Below are 12,432 nucleotides of genomic sequence, written 5' to 3' on the forward strand. Positions count from 1 at the left end.
TTATGGAGGTAGCGTTCAAGGCAAGAGAAAAAGAAAGCTCAAAAACATGTTGCAAGTGAATGAGAATGTCAGACCCCTGAGTATTTGACTTTTCGATGTTTTTGAGAGCCTGGTAGAACAGAAATTCACGCCGTCCGTGAACCATGCTAACCTTTTCTTCTTTTCAATACATACAAATTCAGAGCGTAGATGAGGTGAGATGGGCTGCTCAAGGCCCCAGGGTTTGGACTCTTCAGTGAGAGTGGTCTTTGAAAGCCCTGCAAAGAGCCAGCGTAAAGTGGGGTTTTCATCACTTACTCATCTTCTGACACCTAAACACTCAATTTCCTGAGATATTGTAAAAGCACAGTGAACATGCATTGACATTCTTAGTCACACACTCACTTATCAATCAATAATTATTGAGCCACTGCTATGTGTTAAACCAAGGCCATTCTAGTACAGGTAAGGTACAGAGAGACATAAAAAGTACATCAGAATCACCATTCCTGAAGCTGAAATAAAATTTAGATTGAGTTTAGTGCCATGAAAGAATTAGACGGACCAGCAGATGGAGTAATGTTTACGTTGCAGGACTCCCTCACATTTGACCGGGGTTTGAATTCTCGACATGGTGGTTTAAAACTCATGCCAATGCATGTACATGAGTTTCCAAATCCAGACAGGAGAATGGAGAAGGGATTGCAGTGTGGCCATCCCCCCAGGGGGTGGTTTCCCACCTTCTGTCTCTGTCTTTCTGTCTCTCCAGTGAGTAAACACTCCGTAAAATAGATAGCAAAAACCTATCTTTAAAAAAATAAAATAAAAAAGGAAGCAAAGTGACAAAGAATTCAGCAGAGGCAAGACAGTTCTCTAGGGGAAACCAGAGATGGCTCAAGGGGGAAGTGGCGTTGAATTTGAGATTCCAGCAATGGTCAGAATACTCCAAGGAGCCTCAACAGCTTCAACAAAACAGAATAAGGACAGGATAAGCATGGTTACGTTAATTTCAGTCATGTGAGTCCGTGTTCCTTTAATTTATCTATTTTATATGGTTATATATATTCCCTCTCTGTATTATAAAATAATTTGAAAACACTGAACATCTAACAATGCGTGGATTGTATGATTTGACAAAGACCACAGGGAAATTCAAATGGGAAAATGTCAGGCAGCTAAAAATGTGACCACTTCAAATGTATTTTTCTTGGCTTGGTTTTCTTAGCAGTTACCACTAAAAGCCTTTCAATTCATTTCAACAAATATTTCCAACCATATTACCAAGATCTCCCAAAGTCTTTTTGGGTTTGATGGGTCTTGGCATGGCATATGTATGTAATAAAATCTGCTTTCTGATTTGGGCAATGGTTGCTCTTCAGGTTTTTCTCAAACGTCTTGGTAATACTCCACATACAGATATGCTCTCCAGAGGAGGTAAACTGAGAATTATAATAATATGATCTAGATAGCCCAAGACTTCCTCCTGACTCCTCTTTCTAGCAGCCAGGGATGTAGTGGAAGTAATTAAAGGAGACGATTAGAACGTATTGCACACGTACACTAAAGTGTTGGCTTTTTTCTGTGTGATTCCAAACCATATTTCAACCTCTTGGTAGGTATTGCAATTACCTTTAGCATAAAGAAATCAAGACTGAGTATTCCTACTACCAGTTCCTTGAATCTGCTGAAGTTCTTTAGGCTAATGCTATACACTTGATCATGTTCCTCACAATCCACACACAGGGCAGCACCACAGGCCAGTGCAGTGGCACAGGAGTTGCACAATACTCCATGATGCTGAACCCACACAGAAAGTCCTGGGCTCTGCTTCTGAGATCTTCCTGTCTCTGTCAGGCGTGCCCAGGTCTGTGATCCAGCACAGCAGAGGACAGGGCTAAATCTCAGCTTGAAGACCCCCTCTGTCTCTCACTCTCTCTTTCTTTCTCAGTCTCTCTCTTGCGAAATAAGGAAATATTCACAAAACTGTGTCATTACACATTACTCATCATGTTCGCATTGCTAGATATTCAGTAAATAGCAATGTACAATTATTCGGCAGAAGGTCTTGATTCTGTATCTCAAAAATCTGAGTGTTGGGGTATGTCTAAGTGGCTAAAGTCAGTGTGCGCTGTGCTCTGGTCTAGATCAGGGCGTTTTCCTTTAGCCTTGGAGAAACAATAGGATGGATCGGTTGGTTGGTTGGTTTGGGTCACCTCCGGTTCCTTGCCCAGCCTCCCGGCCCCCTATTCCCCCCACCCCAACCCGAGAAGTTTTGAAGGCCTCTAAAACCTTGTAGACACACTGGGGGTCAACAGGTTCACTCTTTTCTTCCATGAACTAGTCAGATGACAGAGAGCTAACCCGGATCCCTTTCTGCCAGGTGCATGGTGATTCAGTCTGGTAATAGACCACCTAGTAGGAACAGAATGCTTTTTGCTTAGGGATAGCTGAAAGAGTGCCATGGGAGTAAACATTTCAAGGGGCAAAGTTTGGAATGTGTTTTTCGGGAAAGATACTGACATCTACCCCCAATCTCAGAACACCTTTCCAGCCTCTGCACTTTGCAGTGCTTATCAACACATGCTCTGACATGTAGCAAAAGCGAAGGTCACAGGAATTATTTGAGGGATTATGTTATCCTACTTCTCGAAAATCCTTAAAAAGGTAGAAGACAGGGGCTTTGTGTGGCCAAGAATGATAAAGCTACTTTGCCGTTAAGAAAATCATACACAGTTCTCTGCCCCATCACAAAGAATTAGCATCAGGCTGGAGAAAGATAAAATCCTTTCTCTTTCCTTTCTCCCCATCATTCCACTTGTTCCACATACGTGTGTGTGTGTGTGTGTATATATATACTTTTAAATGATGGTTCATATTTTAAGCCTCGTGCATGGCTTGTGTGATAACAGCGCTTCCCTGCAGGGTGTCATTGTAGACAGACCTCACCACTGTGCTCTCTCTCGTTTCCTTTCCTGGTAATCTCTAGACTTCATGGATTATACATCAGAGATCATTTTTATAAATATATATATTCTCTAGTCCAGTTTATTTTTTACCCCGTCCCTTAAACCTCTATGGTTGATTGTGTTTCTGATCAAAAATATTCACGCTGTCATCCTTTCGAAAGATGAATTTAAGAGATTAAATTAAAAAGAGGAGGAAGGAAGATATGGTGTAATTGATAATTGGGTGAACTTCACTCTAGCCTCTTCAGGATAACTCTCTGGTCTTTGAGCTAGATTTTGGAGAGTAATGAGTTTTTATCTGAAACCTACTTTGTAGCCAGTTGGAGTTCTGTTCTCTCTTCTCAGTGTGAGCTGCCGTTAGCACAAGGCCTATCAGTGGTAATGGGCCAGCCATTCACCCCTGCTCCTCAGACTGCACTCACTGCTGACCTGCAGTGTGAGTGCCATTGAATAATGAGGGAAGGATCAAATAGAAGCTGGTCTCATCAGTCCCCTTACAGCCAGGAATGGGCACATTTTCACAAATTGTTCTGGGATAGCAACTGAATTGCTGTCAGGTAGCTGGATAAATTAGAGAAGGAGAAGAAACACATTCCTCTCCCAAATGATGCAGGTAACCTTCTCTGGTCTTGACTTGTTTCATAGAGCAATTACTTTAAAATTTTATATAACTTTAATTAAATGTAAGACAATGCCTTGGCTTATGTTGAGCACTGGGCAGGGATCCTCTGTCTAAAGTGAAAGAAAAGGCTTCTTTCATTACGCAATCAGACCACATTTCCCATTGCCAAAAGATATGTGAGGGAACAATCTTAAGGTCATTGGGGCTCTATAAGAAATATCTAAAGAGCATTTTCCCATTTTGACCTGAATTTTTATTGAATCACAAAGAAATTTATAACTAAGTAGACTTAAACAGTATTGTAGACTGGAATTTCACTAGTGGTTAAAAAGCATGAGGGCTGAAGCCAGATCATTTGTATTCAAAACCTATCCCCAACATTATTAGCTATAGTCTTAAGCAAGACACTTTACTTCTTGGGGTTTCAGTTCCTGCATTTCCAAAACAAGCATAATAATTGTACCTCCTTGGATAGGTTGCTATGAGGATGGAATACTTATTTAAAACTGAAATGTCTAGTTTGGGTTGACTCCCTGGGGATTTCTTTTGTTGTGATCTATGATTATAAAATAATGCATAGGGCTAGCAGGTGTTGTTGAGGTTAAGGCACTGGGTCCCACATGACTGACTGCATGGTTTGAATCCCTGACTCAGTGGCCTGGAAATAACACTGGCTGCGTGCACATATATTCTCAAAATCCCAAGAGGAGAATGGAGAAGGGATTGCAGTATGGCCATACCCCCTGAGGAGTGATTTCTCACTTTTCCTCTCTCTTTCTCTTCCTCTCTTATCTCTCTGGTGAGCACACACACACATCCTCTAGCAAAACAAACAATGCAATTTTATGTTCAATTCTTATGTATTTGACTGAGAATTTCACAGTGAAAACTTGAAGATACTGAAAGTGGCATTCCTAAGAGCTGTATATCCAGGAGCAGATGGCAGGCCTTGGGCATCATGTGGTTTTCCCATAATATAAATGTCGGTCGTGTGGTTTTAGTTCAAGATCCAGATGTGTCTCCAGGCATCCAACCTTGGGAAACCTTCAGCTAGTAGACTCGAGGTACAGAGGATAGGGATCATTGCTTCCCTCAAGGTAGTTCTTTGCATTGCCTTAATACACTGATAATACTTTCTAGGCTCTAACCCTCTTAGGATTCAGTCATTAATACTGAGTTTCATACTTGAACCCACATAGAAATCGAATTCTAAATTCCTGATCTTCCTAACTTCTGGATCCAGTAGTTATTTTCTTATTAATCCTTCCCCATCCTTCAGACTTGGGCATTTATTCCCTTGATATTAACTTCTTTCTCTCCCTAAATGTTATGTAGATTCTCCTCGTAGAGTCACAGCCAAGCACATTCAGAGATACGTTAGGGTAGCCAGACTATGGCAGCCCATTCCTCAAGATTTCTCTTTGTGGGCATCATTTCCTTTGAGTTTTCTTTGACTCCTTAGCACAATAGAGATATTTTAACATTGATATGTGTGTATCTAAACCTTCGTATAAGTCCTGTAAGGATCTTAGGTCAACTGGGTTGAGGCTCTTTCTTTATACACATATTCTACAGTCATCTACTGTTCATATGGTTGTAGGAGAGTGGCTTCTTTTTCACTCTGATTCCTCTACATATTCCAAGATTAATAATTACATCTGTACAGTCGATAAAACTACAAAACATTGGGACCAACAGTTAGCGTAATGGCTATGTTGCTAGACTCTCATGTAGTCGACCATGGTTCGAGTCCCAGATCCGGTGGTTTAAAACTCATGCTGGGCGCGTGTGTGTGTGTGTGCCCAAGATCCCCAGAGAAGAATGGAGGAGAAAGGATTGCAGCATGGCCATCACCCCGGGGGGGAGGGTGATTTCTCGCTTTCTGTCTCTGCCTGTCTCTGGCGAGCGCACGTGCCCTATAGCAAAAACCACTCCAAAAAAAAAAAAAGAACTACAAAACATCTTCAACAGATAATACCACACCTGTTTGTGCTATTAATGTGGTAGAATGTATAAAAGAAAATGAAAATAAAATAAAGTAAAATAAAACTGTGAAAAAATTTTTAAAAAATTACATCTGTAATTTTTTAAAAAATGAAACTAGGTGATCCCTCTGATTTTGTATAGTAATAAAGCATCGTTTGACTTTGTTACTATTTATTTGGCTTCTGTTTCATGTCATTTTTGTCTCGGGATTCCAGCCAATAGCATGGGTTCTTTCTTGACATTATCATCAAGTGGGAAAACAAAATCATGTGACTGTAGCTTACTTTAACACAACGGGAGTGTTTAATCCTACCACATGGAAGGGACATTATAGGGAAGGTTACCAGATCTGAGTTAGTAATGATACGATCTGACATTGGAGTAAAGGAGGGTGCTATGTGTACAGGAAAGGTTCTCTACCTAGACTTAAAAGCTATATATTTTCAAATTACACAAGAAGTGGTAAACTCCAGTGATTTGGAAATTACAGTTTTTAAGTTAATAGTGAGGTGGGCTTATGCTTTATTTTTAAAAGAATTCTTATTTCAGAATTTATTTAAAGAATGATAGTGACTATTAGAGAAGAATAATATGCAATTATCTCTCCCTTTACCTTCCACTTTATTCAGCTACAAAAGATCAGAAAAAGCAAATCAAGGTCATTCTCTAAATAAAGATAATACCACACCTGTTTGTGCTATTAATGTGGTAGAATGTATAAAAGAAAATGAAAATAAAATAAAGTAAAATAAAACTGTGAAAAAATTTTTAAAAAATTACATCTGTAATTTTTTAAAAAATGAAACTAGGTGATCCCTCTGATTTTGTATAGTAATAAAGCATCGTTTGACTTTGTTACTATTTATTTGGCTTCTGTTTCATGTCATTTTTGTCTCGGGATTCCAGCCAATAGCATGGTTTCTTTCTGGACATTATCATCAAGTGGGAAAACAAAATCATGTGACTGTAGCTTACTTTAACACAACGGGAGTGTTTAATCCTACCACATGGAAGGGACATTATAGGGAAGGTTACCAGATCTGAGTTAGTAATGATACGATCTGACATTGGAGTAAAGGAGGGTGCTATGTGTACAGGAAAGGTTCTCTACCTAGACTTAAAAGCTATATATTTTCAAATTACACAAGAAGTGGTAAACTCCAGTGATTTGGAAATTACAGTTTTTAAGTTAATAGTGAGGTGGGCTTATGCTTTATTTTTAAAAGAATTCTTATTTCAGAATTTATTTAAAGAATGATAGTGACTATTAGAGAAGAATAATATGCAATTATCTCTCCCTTTACCTTCCACTTTATTCAGCTACAAAAGATCAGAAAAAGCAAATCAAGGTCATTCTCTAAATAATGGATCTTTGATATTATATAAAAATATGATATAAATACACCATCCAAAATTGAGCTTGAGTATAAAGAGCAGGCACATATCCAACCAATTTATTTAGATCAAATGGGTATTGTGAAAACTTTAAATAAATAACTGATAAGAAAGAAATACCTAGTAATAAAGAATGCTAAAATAAGATAATAAAATCTCATGTGAACCCATGGGAAATATAATGTTACAGCAGGAGAACTGACAACAAAATTAAACTAATAAATGAGAACTATATAGTATATCAATTCCATAACTGCAGTGAATGCACAATTTTGCTTTTCCAATAAAGTGGCTTATTTATTTTTTTAGGAATAGGAATAAATATTGAGAATTTTTTAAATCCAAAGTTATTTCAAGTTCCTTTGAAGAAGTAAAATAAGTGGAGTGTAACTGACTTTGGGACTATAGAAAACCTGTATATTTTAGGTTTCACAGAAGCGAAGGTGAGGGTTCCCAGCTCAGATATTGGCTTATTTTCAGCAAAACCACAAGAATATCAAATAACTTGGGCCTTGACAAGAAAAGACTGTAGACTTTGTAGTCAAAGACCTTGATTTTCCAGTGAGGAAGTAAGATGTTTGGACATAGGAAGACTTTGTTATTATGCCATATTTTTTTGTTTTGTTTTGTTTAGTATGCAAGAAAGTTTAGTACTTAGTGTATAATTCGACATTGCAAATACAATACAATAAAACACACACTTTGCAAATTGTGACAATCCATGGCAACTAGTTTAGCTAAGAATTACAAATCGGTGGGTTCAAATGGCAGACAAAGTTTGTAGGAAAAATAGTCAAATTCTATGATGGGATGTGTGAGTTCTCCTGTATTTTTGTCTTATCTTTGCCAATAAGATTCGATGCCAGGCCAGACAGTGGCATGACAGTTAAGGTGACTGGATTCCATATGGCTAACTGCATGATTCAAGTCCTGACCTGGTGGCTTGCGATACCAGGTACCTGAGTGCGTGTGTGCACAAAAGTCCCAAAAAGAAAGAGGGAAGACAGGGGGTTGTGGCATGGCTTTCTTACTTTTCTTCTCTTTCCATTATACTTGCTATTTCAATTCCTTCTGTAATGATAAATATTACAAGTACCTGAGAAGTTAAAAAAAAAAAATGTCTTTAACTAATTATACGTCAAATATTCCTAAGAGGAAGTTGCTACCATAAGATGTTTATAACTCTTTTACATATGAAGAAGTAATCGATAGAGAGGTAGGGATATTACAAAGATGATTAACAAAGTCTAAAAAGCTCAACTCTTCAACTCTGGCATATTCTACAAAACAGGCTAAATTCATCTCCATTATATATAATCCAAAGTGTGACTTGTAATGTCTACCTTATTTATCTCCAGTCTCCAAACTCAGTCATCTTAATAATGTAATTCCTGAGAGAGGATTAAAAACCTTACATCTCTAAAGTTGGTGGAATGTCATGTGGCAAAAGGCTAATTAGAAGAGCCTTGATAGACTTCAGAGAGAAGTGTTTCCATGCGCCCAATACCTCTGTGGCTGAGCCTGAGTTCCAAGAGCCTTGGAGATAATTCTGAAATGTTTTGCCATTTGGGAAATTAAAATTTTACAGTGACAAAATTGCATATGTTAAAAAATAAAGGCAAAACAAAACCAAAAGAATGACTTCAATTAATGGGTCAGCCTAGGGAAATGGGTTTTTTATTTGTTAAGAACCAAGGGACTGAATAAAGATCCATCAATATACAGTACCAGGTAATTCTAATTAACTACTGTAAGCAAGGCGTTTGTCTCACTTAGTTTAGGATCCACAGGGGAAAATAGCACTTCCTTCTTAATGTACAGGCATTATCTAACATTCTACAAAAGAATCTTGTTTTCCCTTGAAATCTTTGATTGTTCTTTTCTAGCTAATATTTTTGTTAATCAATACTTGATTAGATATTTTCACTTTTAAAGTACTTTAAAATCTTAAATTTTACAATAAAAAGATTGTTGAACACTATCATTGTTTTTAACAAAGTATAAAATATATAGAAAGAAGCTAGAACTTGGAAGGATAAAAAATACGGAGTTTCACACCATGTGGAAATGGAAAGAAAAACTGTGTCACCTCATTGCCAATTTCATCTAGCTAATCTCTCTTTTGCCAGTTTTGAATTTTTATTACCTTTATTGAGATGACAATTAATTAAAACTAAATTATCAAAAATTAGACAAATTAGTCATTTAATGAATTTTTATAATTTCTCTCTATCCGTCATACACCGATGCATTTTATATATAAATAGAGTGAGCACTGGTATTTATTTTATAATTTTCACTTACCATACCAAATATTTTACCATTTGTGTAAATATTGATCAACGTTTATTGGCTACATATATCTCGTTGAGTCAAGATGTTATAATTTATTGAACTCTTCAGTAATATAAAATACTTACATTGTTTCCAAATGTGATTGATTCTTTTTGCAACATAAGTTATAATAATGCAATGATCACTTTTATATTCATGCTGAATTATTTTCTTAAGATAAAGTCTAAGAAAGAAAGTACTGAGTCAAAAGATATTATTTTCTCATGGCTTTTTTGCTACATATTTTTTCTTATGTTTGCTGCAAACATGACTCAACTGATACAGAATGCCAGTGGCAGGGAATTGGTGTATCATTTCACTACACATTACCAACAGTGGAAGTTCTGATGAAAAAATTGATACCTTATTAAGTGCTTTTGGTGTTTCAGGATTACTTAAAATTTCCATTTCTTTGACAATTAGACAGTTATGTTTAAGTTAATTGGAGCTGCCAGAGTCATTCTTCCAGTTTTTCAGATGTGTCTAAAATTTAATTCCAGGGACTTCATAAATGAAACTTGTTATACAGTGGTATATCACCAAATAAAATTACTTATAAGGTTGAATTGCCTTAGTTACTTATAAAATGTACTAAAAGAACCTTGTTAAAAGAATGATCTCATTTTTAAAAGGCTCAAAATGAATTCATTATAACAAAGCATGCCTACAATATTTGATATTTTACTTGCCTTTGATTGAAAAGTTTATTTTTAGTTTGCTATAGAGCACATGCACTCACTGGAAACACAGAATGAGGGAAAGTAAGAAATCATCCTCCAGGGAGGATGATCACCCCACAGTCACAACTCCTCCCTTCTCCTCTTGGGGTTTTGGGCATGTATATGCCCGGTGTATTTTTCGAGATGCTGGGTCCTAGACTCAAACTGCAGAGTGTCATGTGGGATCCAGAGCCTAAGACTCCATAACACCTGCTGGCCTGAAAACTTGATTTATTAATAGCATTTCACTGATTCTGTTACCCATGTGCATGGTCTAATTCTTCTCCCTCTTCCTATCAGAAAGGTCACTTGGTTGGTTCTATGATTTTTTTCTCTGGTTTACTGAGCTCTATATGAGAAATAAAAGAAAAAGATTAAATAGTTTGCAGGAGACCTTTTTATAGACATTTTAGTCAGAGCTAGAGAACAAGAGATCACTTATATCATAGTAGTGATCTAGTTTTGAGGGGAATGTTATATTATTAATTGAACCAAAGATAACATCCCCTCTATAGTATTATTGTTCAATGGTCAGAGAGTCCAGGCTAGACTATCTCCATGGACTGAGGCTTATCACCCTTCAATAGTTTTCTCCCATTTATTCTTTTTTTTTTTTTTTAATGTTTTATTATTCTTTTTTTCCCCTAATTTTTAAGTCATGATTCCTGGTTTGCAAATAATCATTTCACATCTTTGTGGTGTACAGTATGGTTTCTCAAAGCATGCATACAGTGTCTGATAATTAAATCAAATATATAAACATATTAATTGCTATCACCCTTGGACATTACAGAATGTACCCATTTTTATTTTATTTTTGTAGAGGTTTTCACCATGGAATGCACTCACCAGAAAAACAGAAAGTGAGAAATCACCCCCTAGTGAGGATGGCCACGATGCAATACCTTCTCCTCCATTCTCCTCGGCACACACACGCATGCGCCCAGCATGAGATTAAGCCACCAGGTCCGGGACTCAAATCGTGGTTGACTACATGGGAGTCCAGCGACATAGCCATTACAACTGCTGGTCCTCAGAATGTGCACTTTTGATTACAGTTCTACTAGTTTTTTTTTTTTTTTTTTTGGTTGTTGTTTTGTTGGAAATATATATTGAGTTGCCAGCAACATGTTTACTCAGTTGTGGTAGGGTCCATAACCTATTCAACTTCTGTACTTACTTGCTTTCTTGTATCTGTTGCTCATTTTTTTCCATTCTCTCCGAATCTCCCTCCCCACCCCCTGGAGCTTCCGATACCTCCCATCACTCTCTCTACTTCTAGGCCATTGAGTACTTCAGATTCCTCCATAGAGGGCAGACATTAGGTATAAGTTAAGTGGGAACATACAGTATTTGTCTTTTGTAGCCTAGTTAATTTCACTTAGCATTATGTACTTTCATGTTCATCTACTTTGTGTCAGATGATAAGACTGTGTTGTTCTTTATAGCTGAGTAGTATTCCATTGTGCACATGTGCCACAGTTTCAAAAATATAGACTGCTTCATGAATTTGCATCTCATCCTTGTTCAGCGGTCATGCTGATATCCTCTGTACTGTTCCGGTCTAAGACTGGAAGAATGGCTTTTTGAAATCTGAGTTGACCTTTCAATTTAGCCTAATCTCACCCTAAAGGTAGCAATTCTGTGCTCACATTTCAAAAAGGTTTAAGGTACTGATGAAGATGAAGTCTGATAAGCAAATTTTTGTACAGTTCTGCTTGCTCTCTCATTTTCCTTTTTCTCTTTTCATTTTAAATAATAAAAGAAGTAAGCCTGGAAAGGTCAAATGCTTTAGGTTTTGTCAGGCAGTGTGGGATTTCTCCAGTGAAGAATATATCCCAATTCCCTGGAATGTCAAATTGAAGCTGAGTTGGTCAGTAGAACCAGGTCACATGGGATCCCCTGGGAGGATTGGCCCACTTCCCTTCTTAACATGCACAATTAAAACTTGAAGCGATAGATTTCTTTGACCTCAAATTTGTTTTTAAAAAAAAGAAAGGGAAAAAGGAAAGACTATTATAACATTTTTCAGCTCTAAGAGTGTTCAAGCCAAAGATTTGAAAACTGATTCTCTAGAGAAAGATCAAGAAGAGAAGCAGATGAAGCAAAAATGGAATATCTTACTGTTATATGTTCTTAAATTCAGAAGTTGTAAGTAAATGTCCATTGTTAGAAAATTGCATGTGATTGATCAATAATGCCATAGCCGACATAAAGGTCTAATGATTGGCTTAAAAGTATTCAACTTGGATGCCTAAGGTTATTATCTTGACTATCTACAGGATTTTTGTGTTAAAAGTTTTACAAGTCTTGGTGTTTTGTTTTGTTTTGTTTTCCTATCCTATAAATTTGAAGGAATATGGGAGCAAAACGTGATTCTAAAAATGTGTTATAAAGATAGGGTTCATGTCTGAGTTGCCTGTGACAATGC

The 12,432-nt window shown here is 37.0% G+C and overlaps 1 non-coding gene across 1 annotated transcript; it reads right to left on the reverse strand.

The window, feature by feature from the left end:
- Positions 1 to 11,487: 11,487 nt before the first annotated feature.
- On the reverse strand, positions 11,488 to 11,589 carry LOC114006595 (U6 spliceosomal RNA). The gene has a single exon (XR_003548308.1). It is a non-coding gene; the product is annotated as a U6 spliceosomal RNA (small nuclear RNA).
- Between the last annotated feature and the right edge of the window lie 843 nt (positions 11,590 to 12,432).

Source organism: Tupaia chinensis, unplaced genomic scaffold (genome assembly GCF_000334495.1).
Source record: "Tupaia chinensis unplaced genomic scaffold, TupChi_1.0 Scaffold149148_1, whole genome shotgun sequence".
Lineage (NCBI taxonomy): Eukaryota > Metazoa > Chordata > Mammalia > Scandentia > Tupaiidae > Tupaia > Tupaia belangeri.